General features: G+C 45.9%; 1 protein-coding gene across 3 annotated transcripts in view; it reads left to right on the top strand.

The window, feature by feature from the left end:
• The window catches only part of TBL1XR1 (TBL1X receptor 1), a 120,407-nt gene that overhangs the window by 45,227 nt on the left and 47,782 nt on the right, over nucleotides 1–27,398 (top strand). For 2 of the 3 annotated variants that reach the window (XM_040428252.1, XM_040428254.1), the window contains exon 2: nucleotides 5,362–5,416. The gene's annotated coding sequence lies outside the window, so the exon portion shown is untranslated. Of the gene's footprint in view, nucleotides 1–31; nucleotides 92–5,361; nucleotides 5,417–27,398 lie in introns of those variants that run through there. The other variant, XM_040428255.1, reaches the window with a different exon arrangement.

Raw genomic sequence — 27,398 nt, 5'->3', positions numbered from 1 at the left:
CCCAGGGGGCTGACGCCGCCGTGCCTCCTGTAGCGTGGTGTTCATTGTGATGTGGCGGCGTTTCCTCCTGTCCAGGTGTCATTGTTTACAGGTGTGATGTGATCGTCCTCAGCCGCAGGGACAGGCTTAGCCATGTGATCTGCCCATTAGGCGGTGTAACGTGAGATGTCGGCTCATTGTGGAGGAGCTCAGCTTTCATGACAGGATTTGTAAGGTAGGGGAGAGGCGCCTATCAGGTGCCCTCACACACCCCAGACATTGTCTATTCACAGCAGGCACATGGATTTCTTCAAACCGCCTTCAGATGAGTGAAACTGGTTTTCATTGGCGGAAATGTCTGCAACAATATCTGCCGTGTGTGAAGGCGTCCGTAGAGAGGAACCGCCACCGCTCCTGATTGTAGGCTGTTCTGGGACATCTTGAAGTTTATCAGTAAATTGACAACTGGGCGATACCACTTGGGGGGGTCACTGCAGTCTGACAGTGTCTAATCGGTGCTTGTAGACTGCTGGGACACACTCCTTTATCAAGGGCAATGGTGACGCCCATTTGGTAATGTATTCATGAGCTTCTAAGGGTAGCTTCTCCAGATCTGGCCAAGTTGCTGGATACTGCCAGACCCCATTGACTATAATGGGGGTCTGCTTTTCGTCATAAGAGACAGACAGTTTTCGGCTGGACCAAACCCAACAGATTTTGTCCGGCCGGAAAGCGGCTGTACCCCGTTATAGTTAATGGGGTCTGCCAGTGAACGGTAGTATTCCCCCCCCGCCCCCCCATCCAGGTCAGATCGGTGAATTTCGGCAGGCTGCTTTCCGGGGTAAAAGCCTGCCAGATCTAGTAACTGAAAATGTGAACCTACCCTAAGAGAAATAGAGTGCGGATCAGTAGACTCCAGCTGTTCTGAAACTACAAATCCCAGAATCCTCCTGGCACTGCTGTGGGAGTTAGGCCTCCTGCACACTGGTTACGTTCTGTTTTTTTGCATTCCGTATACGGAACTATTCATTTCAATAGGTCCGCAAAAAAAGGAATGTAGTCCATATGCATTCCATTTCCTTTTAAAGATAGAACATGTCCTATTATTGCCCGCAAATCACGTTTTGTGGCTCCATTCAATCACTGGTGCTGTAAAATAAACGGAACGGATACGGAATGCGTATCCATTCCGTTTTTGTGGAACCATCTATTGAAAATTTTATGCCCAGCCCAATTTTTCTATGTAATTACTGTATACTGTATTATGCCATGCTTCAGTTTCCATTTGCGATCCGCAAAAAAACGGAAACCAAATGGAACAAAAACACTACTGAAACCAAAAAAACGGCTCCGTTTAAAACGGGCCGCAAAACACTGAAAAAGCCATACGGTCGTGTACAGGAGGCCTTACAAGAACGAGTTCTGTATGGATTTTCACAGTGGATAGGAGGAAGTCCCCTGCAGCAAAATCGCACAGAAGGCTACTTTTACATTAGCGTTTTTTGCGGATCAGTCATGGATTTGCAAAAACACTTCCGTTACCGTAATACAACCGCATACATCCGTCATGAGCGGATCCAGTTGTATTATGTCTTCTATAGCCAAGTTTTCCATTGTGCCAGATTGTTTCACAGAAAACGGATCCGTCCCCATTGACTTACGTTGTGTGTCAGGATGGATCCGTTTGGCTCCGCTCCGTCAGACGGACAGCAAAACGCTGCAGGCAGGTGTCCGCCTCCAGAGCGGAATGGAGACTGATCGGAGGCAAACTGATGCATTCTGAGCGGATCCTTTTCCATTCAGAATGCATTGGGGCTAAACTGATCTGTTTTGGACCGCTTGTGAGAGCCCTGAACGGATCTCAGAAATGGAAACCAAAACGCCAATGTGAAAGTACACATAGCTTCTGATGCCAGATCTGCAGGGTAAAAGAATGTCGGTGTGGAAGACCTTTAATAGTGTCGGTCAGTGTCCATGCCGATAGCACCCCCAACACATGCTTGAGCCAGACCCCTGCCTGGGTCAAAACGTAGCTGATGAATACAAGCAGGTGGACGCGGTCGTCATCTCTTCTATTGATGTGTGTCCAGAAGGAGGATTTCTGGATTATCTTGGTCTTTGCATCCGACCAATTTAGAAGGAAGTATGTTGCTGACATTTTGCTATTTAGAGAGGTTGTCCAGTATTTTAAAGGGTTTTTATGACATTTTTCTATTGACCTATCGGCAGTATCTGATCGATGGCGGTCCGGCACCCCGCCGATCAGCTGCGCTTGTGCAAGTGCTGCCTTTTCTTCATTGTTTGGCCTCTTGCACACAAACGTATTTTCTTTCCGTGCCTGTACTTTTTTTTTTTTTTTTGTGCAGACTGTATGCCGAACTATTATTTCAATGGGTCCGCAAAAAACTGAAGTTACTCCTTGTGCATTCCGTTTCCGTATTTCCGTTCCGCAAGAAAATAGAACATGTCCTCTTATTGTCCGCATTACGGACAAGGATAGTACTGTTCTATTAGGGGCCAGCTGTTCTTTTCCGCAAAGTATGGAATGCACACGGACGTCATCCATGTTTTTTGCAGACCACAAAATACATACCGTCGTCAGTGCTCCAGATGGCGACCAAAATGGTCTCCAATGCGACTTAGAATTTACAAATGGCAACAGAACTCTTTTTAATCTGGTCGCCATTTGCGACTACTAGACCCACCGCTGCAACTGCAGTTCAATCATGGGAGACAGGATCATTCACATCAGGAGCCGCTCTGCAGCAATGTTCGCTGTTGCGGGGCTCCTTAGATGTGCCGCAGTATCATCAGCACGAGCTGAGTCTGGCCCTTTTAAGAGGCCGTGACCCTTACTGTGAAAGGAGGCGTGTATTAGTCATGTGACCTTGACCGGCCGTGGTTAACCCCTAGTTGGCTGTGTGACAGAATCACCTGCGTCCTGCTGCTGTAGATGTGTGTGGGACGGGCGGGTAGGTGTTGTGCTGGGGGTACGCTGCGCGTTCACTGTAGTGACGGCTCTGGTTGGGTCTGGAGAGGCCGAGGATGAACAGAAGCTCCTCCCTGTACACAAGAATGGGACGGTATAGGCTGCACTGTGCATGTACAGTGCCTAAGATCTGATTGCTCCATAGCTCCCTGCTGTAGATATATAGTGCCCTATATAATCTACAATGTATTACAGGATGGTCCCAGTAAGCGGACCGAAACGTTGCTACCTGGGTGAATAAAGGATCCCACCACTTTTTCACCAGACGGATGTGCTGCGGTGTGCATATATATATATATATATATATATATATATATATATATTTATATATATATATATATATATATATATTACAGTGTATTGCAGCCTACATGGAGTATACGGTGTATTGCAGCAGGCTACGTGGAGTATACGGTGTATTGCAGCAGGCTACGTGGAGTATACGGTGTATTGCAGCAGCCTACATGGAGTATACGGTGTATTGCAGCAGGCTACGTGGAGTATACGGTGTATTGCAGCATGCTACGTGGAGTATACGGTGTATTGCAGCAGGCTACGTGGAGTATACGGTGTATTGCAGCAGCCTACATGGAGTATACGGTGTATTGCAGCAGGCTACGTGGAGTATACGGTGTATTGCAGCAGCCTACGTGGAGTATACGGTGTATTGCAGCAGGCTACGTGGAGTATACGGTGTATTGCAGCATGCTACGTGGAGTATACGGTGTATTGCAGCAGGCTACGTGGAGTATACGGTGTATTGCAGCAGGCTACGTGGAGTATACGGTGTATTGCAGCAGGCTACATGGAATATATATATATATATATATATATATATATATATATATATATATATATAATATTTAAATTTGGCGACTAAATTTTTCAGTTCAGTAGCCAATGGCTCCTAGGTATTTATTTTAGGGTCCATTCACACGTCCGTAGTGTATTGCGGATTGACCCCATAGAAATGCCTATTCTTGTCCGCAATTGCGTACAAGAATAGGACATGTTCTATTTTTTTTTCTGGATCCACGGTCCGGAAGATCGGCGGCACGCTCCGGAAACGCAGATGCAGACAGCACACTGTGTGCTGTCCGCATCCATTCCGTCCCCATAGAGAATGAATAGGTCCACACCTGTTCCTCAATTTGCGTAATGGATGCGGACCCATTATTATGGACGTTTGAATGGAGCTTTAGTCTGGAGCACTGGTCGTGTGCAAGATGCCTTTACCTGCAGACTGTTGGTATCTTAGCTGTATGCATGCAGATGTAATTACCAGCTGATTGGGGGGGGGGGGTGCTGCCGGGTGCGGGAACCCTTGCCCATCTGATATTGATAACCAGTCCTAAGGATAGGACATCAGTAGTAAAATCCTGGAAAAGCCCTTTAATATTGATGGCCTGTCCTGAGGCTAGGTGGTCGGGGGGGTTGATTATTTCAGCTCTGCCATATCCAGCTCCATCTACTACACAATGGGCAGAGGTTTGTAGTTCTGTCACTGAAGCCATTTCAGCTGTTCAGTGGGGTGTTGGGTCCTCTTCCCCGCCAGTTGCAGATTGATGGCCTGTGTGGAAGATAGACCATCAATATATATAAATCACGCAATCTGTCAAACTGACATTTTAAAGGGATTATCTTTGCACCCCCCCACCAATTTTTTTTTATTAATCATTGAGTGGCTGGACACTGTTTAAAAAATAAAATAAAATCCACCTGTGGAATGCTGCTCTTCACTTCCCTTTTGTTCCAGTCTCTGGAGGACTAAAAGTGACTGCTGCAGCCATCCACTGGCCTCAGTGGTGACTTGTCCCAGAGCACCACGTGACCACAGATGCTCACTTGTCACCTGCCGCCATCATGACCACGGACGGGTAGCTGGGAAACAAAATATTTTGCCAGGTAGTGTCGAGAGTAACGCCTCCATTAATTCGCTGTCATTCTGACACTGCTGGTCCCGCTGCTTTTTTGGTCCTGGCTTGACATTCGGGTAAAGCTATACCAGGGATGCTCAACCTGCGGCTCTCCAGCTGTTGTAGAACTACAACTCCCAGCATGCCTTCTGTAGGCTGTCTGGAAATGATGGGAGTTGTAGTTTTGCAACAGCTGGAGGGCCGTAGGTTGAGCTGCCTGGCTGTTGTCTAGCTGAGGTAGGTTCCCATTAAGGCCAGTGACTGGCTGAACAAGACTTTCCTGACTGTTTTGGTGTGCTGGACCGGGCCAGTATAGAAGCAGCGGAGCGTTGTCAGAATGGCGTTGATGGAGGGGAGTTTGTTTTTAGCATTGTGGTCCTTGGTTTTTGTTTTTCCCCTGTCAGGATTGTTCAATATTCATATAGTGTTCGTATAATGACATTTCTAAAAGTGGATCTTTCTGTTGTGTTTTGACAGGATTCGTGGCCTGCTCCTGTTTTATCCTGGCACTTCCTATAGACCGCTGCATGAGGTAAAAACTTAAATTCTCCCCCCCCCCCTCCTTTCATGAGCAATTAAAGTTTCAAAATTGCGTATGTCATATGGAAATTGTCTTGCTTTTTCTTCTGATGAAATGGCTTTTGGTTCTGTAGCGTCGATTCAAGATTTTCCATTTGTGGGAAAGCCTGTGGGTTGTGTTCACAGCTTTTTCTGCAAATTGCTGCAGTTTAGCAATGAGGTTTTTGGTTGCATGCTCTTCACTAACACATATACAGTCCTCAATGTTGACCTTACAGCACCAGGAAGGACTACCTGTAAGGTTATGCAAATCAAGGAAGTAGTATGTGTTGCTAAGATCTGCAGATGATCAAATATTCAAGCACCTAGCTCCAATCTCTGACATGTGGGAGGGGCAGAAAAGGCTGACTGAAAGCAAGGTTTTTTTGCCACATGAAGCAGAATCCTAGAACCGACAGGCCTTGGTTTATCACTTCGGCAGAGCACTATGTCTAGGCCGAGTTGTCTGCACTGTTCATCATCGTGTGTCCTAGTGGTTGGGAAAACAGTGATGACCCCATTCTATGCTACAAGTAAAATTGGACGTCGCATCCCAAGCCTAGGGCAGCAAACAGTGTCCACACTAACCACTGCATGACGTTGGGCTACGAGCCAGACATCCAGGTACTGATGGTCCTCTGATCTGATGCCATCGCTCTCAGAAGCTATCATGGTGCAAAGCAAGAAGGCAATGGAAGCTGGAATGGAGGTTTATCTTCTCTTTTGTCTCCGATGCAGTGATAACAGGAGATTGGTCTGGATACGACGTGGGCAACGCCATGAAGCGCTCTTCGCAAAGGAACGTCACACCAATCCTACTCCCGAGTTTATGATGTGGGGTTGAATAATGTATGGTAGCCAGACTCCCCTAGTCTTCAAGTACACTAACGGCTCAGTATTACGTTGATTTGGTGGTGGAGCCAGTGGTACTGCTATTTCTCCAGTGCCCAGGAAGAGTTATTTAACCAGGATAACGCCAGGCAGGATTTTGCTTGTGCTACTGTGATCAGCCTGCATGGCCTAAACATGCTACCATAGCCAACAGTGTCTCCCGTAGAGGGCATCTGGGATGTCGTTGGTTAGCAATTGTAAAGGGAGCTGCCAGCTGTGGCTCTTGATGGTTTGTGTGTTCAAGTGCACTCAACATGGCAGAAAATTCCTCTTAAAAGCATTAATAACCTCATTGAGAGCATGCCACGGTGTGTAATTGCGCATTTCTGTGTGGTGTTCATACTCTATACGGAAAAAAAATCAAGATTTTTTTTTTTTTATAATTTGTGTATAATTAACGTGTTTATTAATCCTGCTGTTTCCATAATTCCGCGACTTTTCCTTCCTGGTGTTGCAAGTTCAGTGTTAAGAAGTGTATAACATGGCTGACAAGCGCATTTCGGAGGCACTTAAAATGTCCAGTTTTTATCTGTGCAATAAAAAATAAAAATAATCTTGTGGCGAGCGCGCTTGCTCTCCATTCACTGCTGTGGGATTTCAGAGAAGTAGCTGAGCACAGTTGCTAGGCTATTTTGGAAACAGTATGCAGTGGGGTGTCCTTCACTTTAGGGGCTCGTTCTGGAGATAGGAGCTAGAGGTAGGACCCACACTAATGCAATTTGTTGCCAAATGTTGAGATGGGGTGGGACCCTTTAAATGGGTTTTCCAGGTTACATCAACATCCTTGAACATAATCCTGTATGAAGGTAGATGTCATTTTGTGATGTATTTCTTTTACCCTTCTTGCTCACATCTTCCGTGTCCTTGCAGCTCTTTTTTGTATTTCCTGTAGTAGTGTTTCCATGGGCGGGGCAGTGATAGGTTAATGTCTGTATAACTAGCTCATGGGAGGAGCTATAAGCTAGCTAGGCATTAGGGGCGGGGCTGCCGATGTGGCAGAGAAAGAGGTGCATCATGGGTTTGGATGAATACAACAGGAAGGGCTACCTACAGGATGTAAGCAATCCAGAGTGATTGGTTTACATGGTGAAAATGGGTCAGGAGGGTCCAAATTGAGAAAGAAAAGGCATGGAGAAGATGTACATGTGCAGATATGGTATAAACCACAATATTCCCTGAAAACCCCAAAAGGAATTTTGGACCTAAAAATGACATAATGATTCCCTTTAGTACCAACCTGTGTCTTGTTCGAGGTCCTTCAGAATGTGCAGCTAAAGCTGTCCATGTACATACCACAAAGGTCTCCTTTAGATGGGCTTGGCAGATAATCTGATGTGTTTATGGAGGGAACTGGGAGGACATGTTGGAACTTGCCGGAGCTTTTGTTCCCAGGAGATAAACCACTGCCAGGCGCCTGCCTCTCTCATCACTCTTCTCACTTTTGAAAGGAGTTTGCATGCACTGCTAAACTGGGTTTGGAGTTGGCGACGTTGGATGGCTGTGTTGTTCAGCTGTTTCTTGGATGTACTGCCAGCTGAGGGCTGTATCTACACACGTTTTTAGCCATTATTTCCCTGTTCAGACCTTAAGACCCCTTGACGTGTTCATCCCTATACAGAGGCAATGATGTTATAGAGCTGGCGGAGCCGATCGATATGTAGTTTTGTGGGAAAAGATTCAATAAAGCTTGTAACTTATTAATTTATATTTCTGCTCCTTCTGACCTCAGATGTACAGGAGGAAGTGTTGCCAGTGATTCATTCCCTGTGTAAAGCCTTAAAGCTGTATTACTTAGCCCTATGTGGCAGACTATTGTTGTCATAGAAGCGTTGCCTCCCTGCAATCGCCTACTCGCTGGTGGAGGAGACTTCTGCTATTACATGCAGCGATCTCCTCCGCAGTATTGGGAGGAGCGATTGTTATGCCCTCGCTCGCCCCCATGCTGTATAGTGGTTTGCCGGCGGCAGATCGTGGTGTCTATCTGCAAATTATAACTTTTTAACATGTCCAAAGATTTGGGTTGCCTGATGATCAAGTGTTTGCTCGTTCATTGGGTAATCGGCGGCTTATCTGCGGAAAAATCAGGCAGTGTAATACAGGCTTTATTCACATGTCAGTGTTTGGTCAGTGATTTCCATCAGTGATTGTGAGCCAAAACCAGGTTTGGAGGCCCCCACATAGATAAGGTATAAGAGAAACATCTGCACCTGTTCTGTGTATGGACCCACTCTTGGGTTTGGCTCAAAATCACTGATGGAAATAACTGACCGAACACTGACTGTCAGTATGTATATTGTACAGAGATAGCGGTCAGTCACTGATGTACACAGAGAAGTTAAGAAAAAGCAGAGGTATAAATGTATGTAACATGTTTTACAGACTCCTTTTCCCACACAGCTATATATGAAACTGCTTAGCTCCTCCTGCTTTATCACATGCTGTCTGCAGATTGCATTGCAACCTGCCCATATGGTTGGGGCCTTTCTGTAGTGCTTCTCAATACAGTGTATACAGAATCTGTACACCGTAGTAAGGTATGCAGTGTATGGGTTCTGTGTACTACAGCTATTGCCGGACCTCGTACTGCTAAGCCAGACCTAGCAGCGGAGCGCAGTGACGTGCAGTGCTCCTGCCTGTCCTCGCTTCACAGATGTCCCTTATCCGATCTACTATACAGACCTCATCCTCAACGATGTAAGGAATAATGTTAGTATAGCGCCATCTGCTGTTTCTGTTGGACAGCATTTGTGTCCACCTCAGAGCTGCTTCGGTCTGCTCTTTTGGATATGTGGAGGGAACCCTGATGTGGTGAGCCGGCTACTTCTGAAACTGCTATGGCTTCTCAGATGCAGAGTAACTCGCGGTTTGACTCTGACTTACACATTACTGAGGTGGATACAGCATATTCACTTTCGGGAACACATCGGGAACACTTGTTCAAGGTTTTTTTTTGTGATGGGAAGCTTGTCAAATAAATTGCTGTATTTTCCGAACCATAAGATTCCCGACGTGTGAATGAGGCTTAAAAGTTCATTTAGTTAGGCTACTTTCACACTAGCGTTCGGGGCTCCGCTTGTGAGCTCCGTTTGAAGGCTCTCACAAGCGGCCCCGAACGGATCCATCCAGCCCTAATGCATTCTGAGTGGACGCGGATCCGCTCAGAATGCATCAGTCTGGCTCCGTTTGTCCTCCGCTCCGCTCAGCAGGCGGACACCTGAACGCAGCTTGCAGCGTTTGGGTGTCCGCCTGGCCGTCCGGAGGCAAACGGATCCGTCCAGACTTACAATGTAAGTCAATGGGGACGGATCCGTTTGAATTTGACACTATATGGCTCAATTTTCAAACGGATCCGTCCCCCATTGACTTTCAATGCAAAGTCAAAACGGATCCGTTTGCATTACCATGAACAAAAAAAAAATAAAAAATATAAATATTATATATATATATATATATATATATATATATATATATATATATATAATATTTTTTTTTTTTTTTTGTTCATGGTAATGCAAACGGATCCGTTCTGAACGTATCTAAGCGTTTGCATATAGGTGCGGATCCGTCTGTGCAGATACCAGACGGATCCGACCTAAAAGCAGGTGTGAAAGTAGCCTTATTTTGTTTCATCTGAGGTCTAATTTGGAATGGGTGCTGGTGATTAATATTTTTTGTGGTGCGGGAAATACGAGAACCGGCATAAGGCTACATGCACACAAAGGTTTTTTGTTTCCGTGTCCGTTCCGGATGCGGACCCATTCATTTCACACCGCAAAAAAAAATATAGAACATGTCCTATTCTTGTCTGTTTTAGACATTGTTACAATGGATCCGCAAAAAAACAAAAACGGATGGCATACGGATGTCATTTATTTATTTTTTATTTATTTTTTGCGGATTCTCAATCTGCAGACCGCAAAACACATACGGTCATGTGCATGTAGCCTAAGTCCACTAGCTCGTTATTTTCCATGATTTGCTTTGGGGGGGAGGGGCTCAAGCAGAGGGAAAACTGCTTACAAAATGTTCCATGGGATCATATTCATAAGAGCAAGCTAGGACACTGCTGAAATCAAAATGTGATGTTTGTAGAATTCTTCAACTTTATACTGTGGGAACAACCCCACCACCCTCCAGTAAACCATCAGACGACCCATGCTCTGTATTGTAATGCATCCATAAGGCTCCAAAGTTCTTAAAACAGTATGGCGGTGTTCTACAGGGAGTGCAGAATTATTAGGCAAGTTGTATTTTTGAGGATTAATTTTATTATTGAACAACAACCATGTTCTCAATGAACCCAAAAAACTCATTAATATCAAAGCTGAATATTTTTGGAAGTAGTTTTTAGTTTGTTTTTAGTTTTAGCTATTTTAGGGGGATGTCTGTGTGTGCAGGTGACTATTACTGTGCATAATTATTAGGCAACTTAACAAAAAACAAATATATACCCATTTCAATTATTTATTTTTACCAGTGAAACCAATATAACATCTCAACATTCACAAATATACATTTCTGACATTCAAAAACAAAACAAAAACAAATCAGTGACCAATATAGCCACCTTTCTTTGCAAGGACACTCAAAAGCCTGCCATCCATGGATTCTGTCAGTGTTTTGATCTGTTCACCATCAACATTGCGTGCAGCAGCAGCAACCACAGCCTCCCAGACACTGTTCAGAGAGGTGTACTGTTTTCCCTCCTTGTAAATCTCACATTTGATGATGGACCACAGGTTCTCAATGGGGTTCAGATCAGGTGAACAAGGAGGCCATGTCATTAGATTTTCTTCTTTTATACCCTTTCTTGCCAGCCACGCTGTGGAGTACTTGGACGCGTGTGATGGAGCATTGTCCTGCATGAAAATCATGTTTTTCTTGAAGGATGCAGACTTCTTCCTGTACCACTGCTTGAAGAAGGTGTCTTCCAGAAACTGGCAGTAGGACTGGGAGTTGAGCTTGACTCCATCCTCAACCCGAAAAGGCCCCACAAGCTCATCTTTGATGATACCAGCCCAAACCAGTACTCCACCTCCACCTTGCTGGCGTCTGAGTCGGACTGGAGCTCTCTGCCCTTTACCAATCCAACCACGGGCCCATCCATCTGGCCCATCAAGACTCACTCTCATTTCATCAGTCCATAAAACCTTAGAAAAATCAGTCTTGAGATATTTCTTGGCCCAGTCTTGACGTTTCAGCTTGTGTGTCTTGTTCAGTGGTGGTCGTCTTTCAGCCTTTCTTACCTTGGCCATGTCTCTGAGTATTGCACACCTTGTGCTTTTGGGCACTCCAGTGATGTTACAGCTCTGAAATATGGCCAAACTGGTGGCAAGTGGCATCTTGGCAGCTGCATGCTTGACTTTTCTCAGTTCATGGGCAGTTATTTTGCGCCTTGGTTTTTCCACACGCTTCTTGCGACCCTGTTGACTATTTTGAATGAAACGCTTGATTGTTCGATGATCACGCTTCAGAAGCTTTGCAATTTTAAGAGTGCTGCATCCCTCTGCAAGATATCTCACTATTTTTGACTTTTCTGAGCCTGTCAAGTCCTTCTTTTGACCCATTTTGCCAAAGGAAAGGAAGTTGCCTAATAATTATGCACACCTAATATAGGGTGTTGATGTCATTAGACCACACCCCTTCTCATTACAGAGATGCACATCACCTAATATGCTTAATTGGTAGTAGGCTTTCGAGCCTATACAGCTTGGAGTAAGACAACATGCATAAAGAGGATGATGTGGTCAAAATACTCATTTGCCTAATAATTCTGCACTCCCTGTAGATTATTCATTTCGTTTGCTGGCTTACTGCAGTTTAGAGAGAGTGACATTGGAATATGTTTCACTTCAGGTGTCCATACATTTTAGTAGTTCAGTTCCCTTTAATTTTTCTTGGTCGTTTTGTCTCACTAGTTGGCAGATGTGTCCTCGATCATAAAGCAGGCACTGTACTTTCAACATACTTTGCATAAATCAATAGTGCAAGCGGAAAAAAACCCCGACCTAATTATCGAAAAATGTCTTTATTCATGAGCCACTTCTCCCCCTGCCTCCTTAACTGATAATTCACTTATGTTTTTCTTCCAAAATCTGTCTTGGGCTACTTTCACACTAGCGTTTTGGCTTTCCGTTTGCGAGATCCGTTCAGGGCTCTCAGACGTGGTCCAAAACGGATCAGTTTTGCCCTAATGCATTCGGAATGGAAAATGATCCGCTTAGAATGCATCAGTAAGCCTCCGATCAGTCTCCATTCCGCTCTGGAGGCAGACACCTGCCTGCAGCGTTTTGCGGTCCGCCTGACTTAGCGGAGCCAAATGGATCCGTCCTGACACACAACGTAAGTCAATGGGGACGGATCCGTTTTCTCTGACACAATAGAAACGTATCCGTCCCCGATTAACTTTCAATGGTGTTCATGACAGATCCGTTATGGCTATAGAAGACATAATACAACCGGATCCATTTATAATGGATGCATGCTGTTCCGCAAAAAACGCTAATGTGAAAGTAGCCTTAGATGGTTGTCGGCTATTAAAAAAATAAAAAAAAATCTTACACAAGCCCTCCAATTAGGGCTGCAGTAAACGATTATTTTAGAAATAGAGTATTCTATCGATTATTTTTACGATTAATCGAGTACTCTAATAAGAAAAAATTGACTGTTTTCATTTTTAAAAACTCATCAGACCCCCTGCCATCAGTCCCCAACACCCTTCGTTCCCCCCTGTGCGATCAGCCCGAGTGCATCAGTTTCCCCCAGTGCCATCAGTATACCGGTACATTCACAAGAACACAACTGGTCCGCAAACAAACAGGGATATAGGCTGTGTCCGTTCTGCATTGTGCGGAACGGACACGTCAGTCTTATGATAGAAATGCCTATTCTTGTCCGCAATTTCGAAAAAGAATAGGACATGCTCTATATTTCTGTCAGGGCCATGTAACAGAACTATGGATGTGGACAGCACACGGCCCCATTAAAATGAATGGGTCCGCACCTGTTCCACAGTTAGTGGACCCATAAATCCAGTGGTGTGACTGTACCCTAATACTGTGCGATCCTGTGAGAGGAGGGGAGGTCAGCACGGGACCTGTCATGGACACGCGCTCACTGGTGGTTGTCTGGCCTTATATGCTGCCAACAGAGATGCAGGGTCACTAGAGTCTGCTGCCCTCAGGGCACACCATAATACTGGGCATCTCTACAACTACTGACCAGAAACAATAGGGCACTAAGGACAGCGCGTTCTATGCCAGTGGGGAATTTTAGTTGTGAAGAGTACCACATGCAAGGCTGTACTTGTCATACACACAGGTCGCCATCTTGCTTGTCATCTCTAGAAGACCAGCCTAGCAGCCTGTGACTTGCAAGCAGAGCGCATAGGTCCAGACACCACGCATCAGCCTGAGCACCGGTCTCCTCCACAGGATGGTGCCACCTTCCTTCACTACACATACATGCCAGCTAGTGGCCCCGCTGGTACATTACAACCAGACCTAACCAGCCATGAACAGCAACATCCCATTCACATTGTCATATATGAACGCACTAGTCACCTGGTGGCATTTCTTCTTAAGCTGAGACGCGTCTAACCAGACCCCGCACTCCTCTGGCTGCGGCAGGGCATGTTTTCTGCTCTTCATCTCGGGCACGGGCAGCAATAGAGGAGGAACACTGTGCTGGTGTCTCTGGCTGCCTAATAGACTGGCTGTGAGATGCAGTTTCCAATTTCCCGCGTCCTTGCTGTGAGCCTGAGGTGTCCTGCGCACTGCCTGCACTGTGCGGACTACAGACTAATGGTCTGTGTAACTGCTTGCTCTCCGGTACTGAACATTGTACTTGAAGGCGAGAGTGAGACCCTGCCATGATTGGAGTACACAAGCAGTCAAAGGACATTGCAGGTGACCACTGTCCTGTGCCGCCCTTTCCCTTCTTTGGGTCGCTGGTCCAGTCCACTGCTTGTTCACATACTGGAATGGGGCTATACTAGTATGTAGCACATGACTGCTGCAGTCAATCACTGCCATAAGCAGTCTAACACTGAGGACAATGGCTGCAGAAGTCAAGTATATTAAACAGAAATCCACATATGTCTCAGAAGCGTGTATATTTCCCACACAGGCCAAATGGCAAAAGAGATTTTGTGTATAGCTGAGGACATGGGTTGCTAGATGGCCCCTACAGGGCTCCAGATGGCGACCAAAATGGTCGCCAATGCGACTTCGAATTTGCAAATGGCGACAAGACTTTTTAGTCTTGTCGCCATTTGCGACTAGACCCGCTGCCGCAGCTCTGCAGTTGAATACAGCAGCAGGGCACAGGAGATGATAGTTCTCTGCCCTGCCGCCGATGTTCTTCTCAGCAGCGCAGTGGAGAAGGAGTCTCCCTCCCCCCTGTGCTGCCGCCGCCTAAGGGTGAATAGGACAAGGGTTCCAGCCCCTAAGGGGGCTAATAGTAAGCGAAACAAAACACAAACACTAAGGCCCCTTTCACACGGGCGCGTTTTCCACACGGGTGCAATGCGTGAGTTGAACGCATTTATTTCTATGGGGCTGTGCACATGAGCGGTGATTTTCACGCATCACTTGTGCGTTGCGTGAAAATCGCAGCTAGCTCTATTTTGTGCGTTTTTCACGCAACGCAAGCCCCATAGAAGTGAATGGGTCTGCGTGAAAATCACAGCAAGTGCGGATACGGTGCGATTTTCACGCACGGTTGCTAGGAGACGATCGGGATGGGGGACCCGATCTTTATTATTTTCCCTTATAACATGGTTATAAGGGAAAATAATAGCATTCTGAATACAGCATGCATAGTACAATAGGGCTGGAGGGGTTAAAAAAATAAAATAAAATAATAATTTAACTCCCCTTAATACACTTGTTCGCACAGCCGGCATCTCTTCTGTCTTCATCTGTGTGGAATAGGACCTTTGATGACGTCACATGATCCATCACCCTATTGTACTAAGCATTCTGTATTCAGAATGCTATTATTTTCCCTTTATAACCATGTTATAAGGGAAAATAATACAATCTACACAACTTTGAACCCAAACCTGAACTTCTGTGAAGAAGTTCGGGTCTGGGTACCACATTCAGTTTTTTATCAAGTGCGTGCAAAACGCATTGCACCCGCGCGATAACAACTGAACGCAATCAAAACTGACTGCAATTGCGTACCTACTCGCACGGGTTTGCTGCAACGCATCCGGACCTTATCCGGACACGCTCGTGTGAAAGGCCTAAGGCTTCTTTCACACTTGCGGCAGTGTGATCCGGCAAGCAGTTCTGTCGTCGGAACTGCCTGCCGGATCCGCCGATCTGGATGTGACTGAAAGCATCCGGATGCGGATCAATCTCACAAATGCATTGCAAGAACGAATCCATCTCTCCGCTTGTCATGCGGACAGACGGATCCGTCTTGTATCTTTTTACACATTTTTACCAGTCTGCGCATATGGATCCAGCATTCCGGTATTTTGAATGCTGGATCTGGCACTAATACATTCCTATGGGGAAAAGTGGCAAGTCTTCAGTTTTTTTTCGCCGGAGATAAAACCATAGCATGCTACGGTTTTATCTTTGCCTGATCAATCAAAATGACTGAACTGAAGACATCCTGATGCATCCTGAACGGATTGCTCTCCATTCAGAATGCATGGGGATATGCCTGATCAGTTCAAATATCTCCTATGCGGTGAGTGCCGTAACAGAAATAAATAAATAAAAACCATGCGATTCGCCATTTTTTTGTCACCTTGTCACCCCAAAAAATAGGATAGGACTGTTCTATTATGGGCCGAACGTTTCATAAAATGCGAAATGCACGCGGCTTTTTTTGGTGTTTTTTTTTTTTTTTTTGCGTGGTATTGAATATCGCAATACTTTTTTAATGGCGACGAAAGCGAATCAAAAGCCGATCTGATCGGCGTAGCGTACTTGTCACGATACCAAAATTTTGATTCGGCTTCGATTTGGCGACTAAAAATTTTATTTGGCTCCTAAATTTTTCAGTTCAGGAGCCAATGGCTACTAGGTATTTTTTTTTAGTCTGGAGCACTGCCCTAGCACATCCGCAATACCCAGCCCCATAGCTCTCTGTGCTTTTATAGTGTAAAAAAACTGATTTGATGCAGATGCAAATTAACCTGAGATGTGTCCTGTCCCGGTGACAGGTTCCCTTTAATATAATTCAGTGGGCTCTTTTGCTATGCAGAGGTTAAGTGTCATATACCAGCGCAGCAGTAAGAGGATTGGACCAGTGCTGCAGAGAACCGTGCTGGAGAAAGTGGGGAGTATAAGATCAATTTTTATTTTAAGCTATTGCAGGGGTTGTTCATCTCACCCCAGTTCTGGATTTACAGCTATCACTGCTCACTGTGTAATGTCCTCCATGCTGCTGGTTCTGAGGTTATGCTACAGATAGAGGAGCAGGAACTCCTCATTTGTGTGTTGTGTATGGGCGACATCATAGCAGCTAGTCTCCAGCCACCAGCTTGCAGGAAACTGCTAATGAGAGAGCCCGCAGAGGAGTAAATGTAGAATACAAGTCACATTCTGGCTAGATGTAGTGTCTTTCCTCATGCACCCACAACTTATTCTGAAAAGTGAACTGAAATGACAGGTGTAAGTATATTTTTCCAAATGCCTCCACAGCGGCACAGATTCATAGGAGGATACCCCGCCTCCCCTAGGGACAGGAAACGTGGAGATCTTTAAATAGCCCCCCCCCCCTTCCCCCTCTTACCTGCTCCAGTTGTTTCCTGTCCCTCTGGGATGTGTGGAGATCCTCCTGTAAAGGGCACACACCGGCAGGAGTTTTCTTAGACACCCAGCTGAAGTTTCCAAGGAGCGTTTCTTAATATGCTGGTCGGAGAACAGGCCGCGGTGCGGCCCTTCCTGCTTCTCTGGCATAAGTCCTCCGGTGGAGGCAGCATCCGTGCACGTCATTGCGATAGGACGGGCGGGTCACGTGATCGCAGACGAGATCTCGGTGGGCTCGAGATCTCAGGAGCAGCTGTAAATGGCATACTTTCCCTAGGCAACGAGCGCTTTAAAAAAAGAGAGGGAAGAAACATTTCCCAGCGTCTTTCCGGAGAGAAAGAAGCACTTGGAAGATGTCTACTCCAGGTGACTCAGACAGCGTCCGGAGGTCTGCAGACCCGACCAAAAGCCCTCAGCCCGGTAAGCTCTCCTCCCTGGAGGAATTTTTCAGCTGTGTTTCACTTGGAAGTGGTTGGGAAATTTCTGTTTTAAAAGTCGGGTGAGGGGATATACATATTTCTTTTATGGCTAAAGCCTTCTTCCTTCTCTAAATATTTTTTTATATATTCCCCCAGGTCAGGGATGCGCAAAAATCGTCTGAAACTTCTGAGCGTACCAAAAAATTTTCAATTTGCAAAAAGGGACTGCCTTCCGGTCATAAAAAACCCCCTCTGTGGAAAATGTGTGGAAAAAATTGTATCAGAAGAATCTCCTTCCCTTCTGGATAATATTAGAAACATTATCAAAGAGGAAGTGAGCAGTGCTGTGGACTGTAAATTGGCATCCACATCTCAAAAACCTTCCATGTCAGCAATGTCTGCCCCTTCTGAAATAGATCTGCAGGAGGAAGATTTTGAAGAAAGGCAGTTCCTTTCCGGATCTGACTCTAATTTCTCGGAAGACGAGTCTGGTCGTCCCATTTGCTCCATTGAAGAGACAGATTCTCTTTTGAAAACCATAAGGGCGACCTTAAAGAGGACCTTTCATCTGGCAAAAAATTCTGAACTAAGTGTCATGATCTGTACTTACTATTATCCCTGGGTGCCGCTCTGTTCTCCCGCTATGTCCTCCGGTATGTTCGGTCACTTGGTTATAGTAGGCGGAGACTTAGGGAACTTGGTTATAGTAGGAGACTGCCCTTGTTCTCCTGGGAGTCTCCTTCTCCTAGGCTGTAGCGCTGGTCAATCGCAGCGCAGAGCTCACAGCCTGGGAGGTTTTTTCTCCCAGGCTGTGAGCTCTGCGCTGCGATTGACCAGTGCTACAGCCTAGGAGAAGGAGACTCCCAGGAGAACAAGGGCAGTCTCCTCCTACTATAACCAAGTTCCCTAAGTCTCCACCTACTATAACCAAGTGACCGAACATACCGGAGGACATAGCGGGAGAACGGAGCGGCATCCAGCGATAATAAGTGCAGTGAGATCCCTGGGCGCCGCTGTATATATCATGATACTTAGTTCACAATTTTTTGCCAGATGAAAGGTCCTCTTTAAATCTGGAAGACTCTAAACAACCAAAATTCGTACAGGACCTTATGTTTAGAGGCTTGGGGGGGGGGGGGGGGGGGGAAAGGGTTTTCCCCCTGCATTCTAATATTATCAGACATATTAATGAAGAATGGACTGACCCAGAGAAAAAGCCTGGGGTCTCCAGGATTTTTAAAAGAAAGTATCCGTTTTCCGAAGAGGATACTACCCTTTGGGATAAATGTCCTAAAGTTGATGCTCCGGTAGCAAAAATAACAAAAAAATCTGCTCTTCTTTTGGAGGATGTAGGTCTTCTAAAAGACCCTGTGGACATAAAAAGTGAAGCTATTTTAAAAAGATCTTGGGAAGCTTCTATGGTGTAGCAGCCACTTATACTGCCAGGTCCATGGCCATTTGGATTAACCAGATGGAGGAGCATTTAGTGGCAGGTACCCCAAGAGAAGATATTATTGCTTCCTTACCCATGTTTAAACGGGCAGCAGATTTTCTGGCAGATGCCTTTGTAGATGCTGTAAAATTGGCGGCCAGATCTGCAGCCCTCTCTAATGCCACTAGAAGAGCACTGTGGCTGAGGTCATGATCAGGGGATTCAGCCTCTAAAAACAGATTATGCGGTATCCCCTGTGAAGGAGACAGTCTTCGGGTCCGTACTCAATGATATCCTTGAAAAAGCCGCAAATAGGAAAAAAGGTCAGAACCCAAAAATTTTCGGCAAAGACGAAATTTCGTCTCTTCCACAAGGGGCAGGTAGGACCAGGAAAAAAAGATTTTTTTTTAGGAAGATGGCAGACAAGTAGAGGTAGGAGTAGAGGTTTTATCTTTAACCCAGCAATTTCCTCTCAAAAACCTAGCAATCAATGACTAGTACAGTAGGAGGAAGGCTAAATAATTTTTTTTACATCCTGGGAAAAAAAATCTCAAAATCCCCGGGGTATTAGATTATTGTCAGGTCTAAAAATGGATTTTTCCTCCCCTCCTCAAGATATTTTTTGCATTACCAAGGAGCTAAAAAAAAAGATGTCAGTACTCAAATCAACTGATTCTGCTTCAGAAAAAAGCAATCGTTCCTATTCCACCTGGAGAAGAAGAGACGGGCTTTTATTCCCTAATTTTCCTAGTGAGAAAAACAAATGGCTCTCATAGAGCCATTATAAATTTAAAAGGTCTAAATCGTCAGGTCCAGTACAAGCGTTTCAAAATGGAAGCAATAAAATCTACAATAAATCTTCTCGGGGAAAGACGTTTATATGGCAACCTTGCATCTGACCGATGCATATTATCATATCCCTATATGCAGCGGTCATCACAAATATCTAAGGTTTGTGGTTCAGTTGGGGAAAAAGGTATTCCATAACTTATTTTCAATTCCTGGTCCTTCCCTTTGGCCTAACGTCAGCCCCCAGAGGTAGTAGCAAGTCTACATCAGAAAGGGATACTTGCTATCCCTTATCTGGACGATTTCCTCATTGCCGCAGATTGAAAAGAAAAATTGAAGAATCACTTGAATATAGTACAGCAGGATCTAAAAGACCTAGGCTGGATTGTAAATCTAGAAAAATCAGCTCTTCATCACGAAAAGAGGAAGGTTTTTCTTGGCATGTTGTTGGACTTACATCTTAGGCTACTTTCACACTAGCGTTCTGCTGTCTGCTCGTGAGCTCCGTTTGAAGGGGCTCACGAGCGGAGCAGAACGCTTCCGTCCAGCCCTGATGCAGTCTGAATGGATGCGGATCCGCTCAGACTGCATCAGTCTGGCGGCGTTCAGCCTCCGCTCCGCTCGCCTCCGCACGGCCAGGCGGACAGCTGAACGCTGCTTGCAGCGTTCGGGTGTCCGCCTGGCCGTGCGGAGGCGAGCGGATCCGTCCACACTTACAATGTAAGTCAATGGGGACGGATCCGCTTGAAGATGACACAATGTGGCTCAATCTTCAAGCGGATCCGTTCCCCATTGACTTTCAATGTAAAGTCTGAACGGATCCGCTCAGGCTACTTTCACACTTAGAAAATTTTCTAAGTTTTATTGCAGACGGATCCGTTCTGAACGGATGCGAACGTCTGCATTATCGGAGCGGATCCGTCTGATGAAACATCAGACGGATCCGCTCCGAACGCTAGTGTGAAAGTAGCCTAATGAAGACTTTCCTACCAGTAGAAAAGCTATCAAAAATCAACCAGGAATTTTCTGTGTGTCTGAGCAGGAGAAGAGTGGCTAATCGGGTAGTGATGAAGGTGCTGGGCCTTATGTCCTCTTAAATCCCTGCAGTAAGATGGGCACAAGCACACTCTCGGGTCCTACAACCGTTCATGTTAAAAAAACTGGGACAAAAGCATATTCTTGTCAGAAAAGAAAGTGAGAGTCCCTCAGCAGGTAAGACTTCTTAATATGGTGGCTAGACAAAAGAAATCTATGCGGCGGAGTATCAGGTCGACAAATAGACCCTATAACAATAACAGATGCCAGCAGATCCGGTTGGAGGGGCTCATTCAGACCTGTCTGTAGTACAGGAGACGTGGTGTCAAAATCTAAGCCTATCCTCCTCAAATCTAAGGGAGTTATCAGCAGTGTGGGAAGCTCTGAAAGCTCTTCATTTGAAAGTAAAAGGAAGAATATAAAAATCCTATCAAACAACATAACTACGGTCACCTACCTGAACAAAAAGTGCATCCTTAGCAAAGGTATCAAGAAAAATCTTTCAGTGGGCAGAAAGGAATATACAGTATTACAGCAGTCCATTTAAAGGGAAAAGACAACAGGATCACAGATTTTCTAAGCAGAGATAACTTGAAAGAAGAATAGAGTTTAAATGGACAGGATTTTCTTCAGATAAAAAGAAGTGGTCGATACCACCCCTAGACCTGTTTGTGACCCAGCAGATCAAACAAACGGAGAAATTTTGTTCCCTATCCTACAAAGATCGCCCTTTGTTCGTGGACGCACTCCCCCTTCCTTGGCCGAACGAGATCCTGTACGCATTCCCCCTGTTTGACCTAATACCTAAAATTCTGTCAAAAGTGTTACAAATATAAGTCCAAACTAATCCTAGTCGCTCCATATTGGCCAAAAAGATCTTGGTTTCCCCTACTATTGAACATGTCAGCAGGGGATTATTGGATTCTGCCGCCTCTTCCAGACCTTCTTTATCAGGGTCCAGTCTTACACCCCACGTTGGCACAACTACGTCTGGCAGCTTGGAACCTGAGCGGGAATTGTTAAGGAAAAAATGTCTTTCGGAGGCTGTTGTCTCAAAGTTTCACTGTCTGCAAGAAGTTTTGTTTCCATCATTCTGATCTCCAGCAGGTTGTCCGGAAGAGAGGCGTTCGCAGATGTGTGTTAGCTTACCTTAAAGCAACAGACACTTTCAGGAAGATAGACAGACTCTTTATTCAGTTTGCTGGGCCAAATAGAGGACAAGCGGCAAGCAAGACAACCATCGAAAGATGGATCAGATTGGCAATCCTTTTTTGCTACAACTTCAAAAATGTCATTCCTCCAAAGGGACTATAAGCTCATTCAACTGGATCAGTCGCAGCTTCCTGGGCAGAGTAGGCGGACGTCTCTCTGGATAAATATGCCAGGCAGCCACCTAGTCTTCGCCTTCTTTTTTTTTCGACATTATCAATTAGATGTGTTTAAAAAATAGGGACTTATCGTTTTCTCGCAGAGTGTTATCTACAGTGGTCCCACCCAAAATATTTAATTTCTGTTATTCCTCCTATGAATCCGTGCCGCCGTGGAGGCGTTTGAAAAAATTACAATGACTTACCGGTAATTGGTTTTTCCTCTAGCCTTCACAGTGCACGGGAAATCCCCCCCCCCCCCCCCCACATTTATGTAATAATTTGATGCCGTATTCTGGTGTTTTGTTTGTTAATTGAAAAATAGATCAATAGCATTTATGCTTCATCCATTTCAGAGTTTCTCAGTTATTTACTAGAGCAGGTAAGGGGAGGGGGCTATTTAAAGATCTCCACGTTGTTTCTTGTCCCTAGGGGAGGTGGGGTATCCTCCTGTGAATCCGTGCCACTTTGGAGGCTAGAGGAAAAACCAATTACCGGTAAGTCATTGTAATCTTTCTGGCCCTGGAGAGGTTTAAGCAAAAGTAAAATGGACATAACTGTGCAAAAGACCAGCGAAGAGACTCCAGATACCACAGCATATTGTTTGTTACCACTTAAAGGGGTTATCCAAACCCTATAATGTCCTCTCTAATGCCTGGGCCCTTCACACAGGTTGTACTTACCTTTCTCCCCAGCACCCTGCATCTCCCCGTCGCGCGGATCAAAACATCTGGCAACATCCCTGTCGCGGCCAGCTATTGGCTGCCCCCTAACTTCCCTTGGCCGGATGTTTTGATCCCTACGACGGGAAGATGCACTGTTGGCCGTGCGTGCGTCAGAAGTGACACGGGTGCCAGGAATCAAGGTAAGTACATCCTGTGTGAGGGCCCTGGGTTGGATTACCCCTTTAAAGGGAACCTGTCACCTGCAAAACGCATATTAAACCGACCACACTACCTTACAGTATTCCCCAGTGTGTTGCTAATCATGTTTTTCTTTCCTCTTTGTGTTTCTTCATACTTGTTAAAAACAATGTTTTAATGTCTGTTGGCGCTGTCTCCGAGCCAGGCTTAAAATCAAGGGGGCAGCGGCCTCCTTGCTTCAAGTAAAGCTAAGCCCGCCCCTTACCCCTCCTCTCTACAATTAGATGGACATGCTGCCGTGAAGCCGGGATTGCGCTCTTCTAGCGCATGCGCGGTACGCTGCCTGTTACAGCGCGATTCTCACTCACCCACCTGCATTTTGCTGACTGCGGATGCGGCGGACAGTTCGATCGCACGCCCGGCCGTCACGCTGTAACAGGCAGCGTACCGTGCATGCGCTAGAAGAGCGTGATCACGGCAGCATGTCCATCTAATTGTAGAGAGGAGGGGTATGAGGCGGGCTTAGCTTTACTTGAAACAAGGAGGCCGCTACCCCCTTGACTTCAAGCCTGAATCGGAGACAGCGCCAACCGACATTAAAGGGAACCGGTCACCTGGAAAAGACAATTTACACTAATCACAGTATCTTAAAGTATCTCTCATAGTGTGCCCAAAGATGTATTCATATCTTCTTTCTGCGTTGTGCTGTCTCATAAAATCGACTTATAAAACTGTGTGTGTCACCTTTTTGAAGTCGTGCTGAAGTCACGGGGGCAGCGGCCTCCTTCACTCAACCGTCGGATAAGCCCGCCCCTATGCCGCTCCTCTGCATATTGATGGACATTTTTCCCTGTAGCCGTGACCGCGCGCTTCTCGCTCATGCGTCGTACGGGTCCTGCCAGAGCATGATCCCGGCTACGGCTCCCTGGCATCTGCATGTTCACTGCGCTGCAGTGCAAGCAGACAGTGAATCGCGCTCTCGCCGCAGGGGAGAAGTGATGAGCGCGCTGTACAGTGAACAAGAAGATGCCAGGGAGGGAGGGAGCCGTAGCCGGGATCATGCTGTGGCAAGACACAATGCGCGAGAAGAGCGTGGTCACGGCTACAGGGAAAAATATCCATCAATATGCGGAGGAGCGGCATAGGGGCGGGCTTATCCGACGGTTGAGTGAAGGAGGCCGCTGCCCCCGTGACTCCAGCACGACTTCAAAAAGGTGACAAACACAGTTTTATAAGTCGATTTTATGAGTCAGCACAACGCAGAAAGGAGATATGAATACATCTTTGCGCACACTATGAGAGATACTTTAAGGTACTGTGATTAGTGTAAATTGTCTTTTCCAAGTGACAGGTTCCCTTTAAAACAGCGTTTTTAACGAGTATGAAGAAACACAGAGGAAAGAAAAACATGATTAGCAACACACTGGGGGATACTGTAAGGTACTGTGGTCGGTTTAATATGCGTTTTGCAGGTGACAGGTTCCCTTTAAAGCTTACTATCCACCTTGCCTATTTTATTGTGGTATTTTCACACACATTTAGCTTGGCATCTCTCCTTCACAATATAAGTGACTTTAATTTATTTATTTTTTATTGTTGCAGTAGCTCTGGTTTTTACTATATTGGCACATAAAATCTTTTTATACTTAGCCTGAGTCAGAGTTGGTGATTGTATCGTGGTACAGCATGAGCTTCCCCCGCCGTAGTCCTTGTGTACACATTTGCATGCTGCGGGGAGAATGCCAGCTGGTCAGTGAACCGATTCTAGGAACACAGGAACCTTTCTGTGAAGGCAGTGTACATCCAGCAAACCCAGTTCTGTGCGTGGCTGTTAATTAACAGCGTCTAACGCAGCACAGGATAGAAGTACAGTAGACTATGGGAGTCCTATAATCTCTCCATGTTTGCATCATGCAAGAACCCCCCATATGAGAGACCATAATCTCTGAGCCGTCCCCCACTGGGGCGTGTTTCCCTCAGTGTGTCTAAAATAGTAGTTTATTGGTAGTTTCTTCTCACTCCTTTGTTCATATTTTCAGTTCTGCACCGTGGCTTCCATTTGTAACCGGTGCAATGACAGATCTGCTTATTGGACTCTAAATATGGGGTGTGTTGACCTCCGTCGTGGTGTGACTCATGGAGATGCATCGCATCTGGTGTAATTTGCGTGACAGAAGCCTCGGACGCAAATGTGCACAGAGCCGAATGGCAATGGAAATCTCCTCTCTTCACCTTGTACTCCCCTGTCAATGTGAAAGGACCGATCTGCAGGGTAAAGGCCTTTTACACAGACCGCTTGTTGCGCAGTGTAAAGTTGCGCTGTTTGTCTCTACATCTTTTATTGAGGCGGGAAAACATTGTCTGAGGCAGAGTTTAGATAAACGCAAGAGCGATCTTTCGCTTAGACTCGTCCCGATGATTGCCAAGTGAAAATAGTAGTAATAAGCACTGATTGACTTCATATTAGGGATCGACCGATATAGATTTTTTAGGGCCGATACCGATGATAATTTGTGAACTTTCAGGCTGATAGCCGATAATTTATACCAATATTCTGGGAATTTTCATTTAAAAAAAAAAAAAAATTCCCTACACAAATCTGCTGAAAATTAATGTTTATTGTTAACGTGTATTTTTTATTTTTTTTGTAAATCTTTCTTTTTCATTTATACTTAATATATTTTTATTTTTTGGCTGCCATGGTAACCGATCGGAGCCCCAGGCTTACACTGCTGGGGCTCCGATCGGAGGAGCAGGGGAGAGGGGATCCTGTGGCCACTGCCACCAATGATTAATACTGGGGGGGCGCACTGCGCCACCAGTGAAGATAAATCTTTCATTAATTCATATACAGGAGGCGGGAGCTGGCTGCAGAATCACATAGCCGGCTCCCGACCTATATGAGCGGTAGCTGCGATCCGCGGCACCTAAGGGGTTAACTACCGCAGATCGCAGCTACCGCTCATAGAGGTCGGGAGCCGGCTATGTGATTCTGCAGCCAGCTCCCGCCTCCTGTATATGAATTAATGAAAGACTTATCTTCATTGGTGGAGCGGTGGCCACAGCTCCTCCCCTTCTTTTGTCCCCTCTCCTCTAATTGGCGGCAGCATCATCACTGGGGGAGGGAGACACTGCTTCCTTCTCCCCTGTGCTGCTGAGGGAACACAGAGAGCGCGGACAGCAGCGCGTTCTGTGTTCCCAATACGTTATCGGTATATCTGCAAAATAGATGCCGATACCAATAACGTTCAAAATCCTGAATATCGGCCGATAATATCGGTAAAACCGATAATCTGTCGATCCCTACTTCATATATCATTGATCCCCACTCCTTGCAGGCAATTACAGGGCTATTCTAGTTGTTGAGTTATCCCTTATCCACAGAATAGAGGATACCTTTTAGATCTGTGAGAGTCCTGCCTCTGCAAACAGGTACCGCATACCCCAAGAGGAGCAGAGCGGTAGTATGAGCCTTCATCTCTACGGGAGTTCCTGCGACAGCCAGGTACAGCACTCTGCTATATCCCTAACATCCATAAAGATGAATGGAGCATCAGTTTGCTTGCCTGACCCGCTGCTGCATTCATTTTAGTGTTCTCTGAGGGGTATGTGGCCCCTGTTTTCCTGATCTGTAAGGGTCCCAGAGGTTGGACCCTACTAATCTAGTAGTTATTCCCCTATCCTGTGGATAAAGGATGACAACCGGAACACTCCCGTTTCACACGAGCGAGTCCATTGCGGGAATAACGCTTCCTGTGTGAGTGTGATCCTCCGCTCTGGACTTGCAGGAGCGCACGGCATTATCATGATTTATAATGCTGTGTGTCTCTGCTTGACCTTATTTCTACAGAATCATACTGACAGCTTTATGTCACTAGGATTGTGTGGGAAAAAGGCCAAGCAGAGACACATTGCATTACAAATCATGATAATGTCGTGAGCTCCTGCAAGTCCAGAGCGGAGGATCACACTCGCACACGGAGCGTGATTCCCGCAATGGACTCGCTCGTGTAAAACAGCCCTTAATCTGCCCGTGTCAAAGGACCTTAACGAGGTTATCCGACCCCCTAAAATGCCTAGACCCCTCATACTGGTTATACGTGCCCGGCACCCATGTTGCTTCTGATGCCCGTACGGCGATGTGGGCCGCGAAAGGGACGATCCTCCATGGCATTGCGGATGATGCTAGGGAGGCTAGTTCCTATCGCGGCCTGCTATTGGCTAGGAAATGGGGGGGGGGGGGGGGAAATCATGCTAGTAAATACTTTTTTACTTATGAAATTCCAAAAGGAAAAGATGGATTGCACCTCCACTTGACATGTAGTGATCTTTTGCTTCCCAGAATAATTAATTGAATATTTATACAAGGACACTTGTATACACCTGGA

The sequence above is a fragment of the Bufo bufo genome, chromosome 4 (genome assembly GCF_905171765.1).
Source record: "Bufo bufo chromosome 4, aBufBuf1.1, whole genome shotgun sequence".
Lineage (NCBI taxonomy): Eukaryota > Metazoa > Chordata > Amphibia > Anura > Bufonidae > Bufo > Bufo bufo.
Note: the sequence above shows the minus strand (reverse complement) of the source record. Positions and strands in the feature narration are given on the sequence as shown.